The following is a 1,211-nucleotide window of genomic DNA, read 5'->3' as shown; positions in this document are numbered from 1 at the left end:
TGTTTTACAAGTCCCTGCTAAAGTGACAGCTAAAGATTTAGCTGGAAAAGCAAAGCTCCCAATCCCCAGCCCCCTGGAAGCTTGGGAGAGCAGTCATCTCACCTATTTTGGACATGACTTGCAGATGTGGGGAAACCTCTGAATTGCTCACACCAAGGCTTTTGCAGAGATTTCCTCTGATAGCTTTCCCTTCTCAACTTCCCACAACCTGTGTTTGTCTTGAGTCTGCTGGGCTGACATGTGGTTTACCTCCAAGGATCCAGCTGCCGGGTTTTACACATTCTGCTCCTTCGAAGTAAAACAAGTGAAGCCTAAGGATACCGAGCAACTCAGGCTTGGGCGCCAGAACTGTCACAGAAAATTTGCTCGCTCAGTCAGTCTTCCACCCAACTTCCCTTCCTGTGCCCACGTGAGCCACAGCGCCGGCCCATCAGCAAGGTCTTAGCATTTCCTGCTGCTGCAGTCGCTGCAGCTGCAACCTATAACTCGATTTTGGATTTTTTAAAAAATGCAGTTCTGCAGATCTTAGTTCTGAGCAAAACTTTGTGGGGTGGGAGACTTTCATGTAGTGTATTTCCTTACCTAAACTGTGAAGGGTCAGATCATTTTTCTCTTTGCTGGGGCTGCAAGAAGGCAAAACAGCAGCAAAGGAAAGAAATACACAATCGCTGTTTATTTGGGATAAGGGGGAAAAAATTGCAGCTAAGTTGTCAGATGCCTCTCGCCACCCCCGGTCTGGCACCCTCAACTGACACATTCATCATCTATTAATTGCTTTTCGCGGATGCAGATACTCATAATTTATGCATTTTTATCTTTAGTAAAATAGAAATGGAATCGTGAGCGCGCTCCTGTTTGTTTGTATAAGGCTATCAAAAGAAGTCAGAGAGGAGGCTGTGGCCCTGATCCTGACCCTGATTGTATGAATAAGTAAGCAGGATGCCAGTGATTGGGTTAGATGCTGCGAAGAATTTTTTTTTTCAAGTTACGAAGAGGGTAAAAAAGACTGCCCAGGGGGAAAAAGGCTAACAGTGCATCCCCAAATCCTCACACTTGCTCTCCTTGCAGTCAGTGGCTTCTCTGGCTCCTGCAGGCTTTTAAGGTCTCGCGGCAGACGCGCCTGGCCCCCACCCCCTTCCTCGGTCTCCCCTTTCAGTTCAGATGTGCTGATGTGCAGACCGGATTCCTCTTCCCGGAGAGGCGGCTGCCGC

The sequence above is a fragment of the Fukomys damarensis genome, unplaced genomic scaffold, assembly GCF_012274545.1.
Source record: "Fukomys damarensis isolate Sample0158 unplaced genomic scaffold, DMR_v1.0_HiC HiC_scaffold_18, whole genome shotgun sequence".
NCBI classification, from domain to species: domain Eukaryota; kingdom Metazoa; phylum Chordata; class Mammalia; order Rodentia; family Bathyergidae; genus Fukomys; species Fukomys damarensis.
This window is presented reverse-complemented; position numbering follows the sequence as displayed.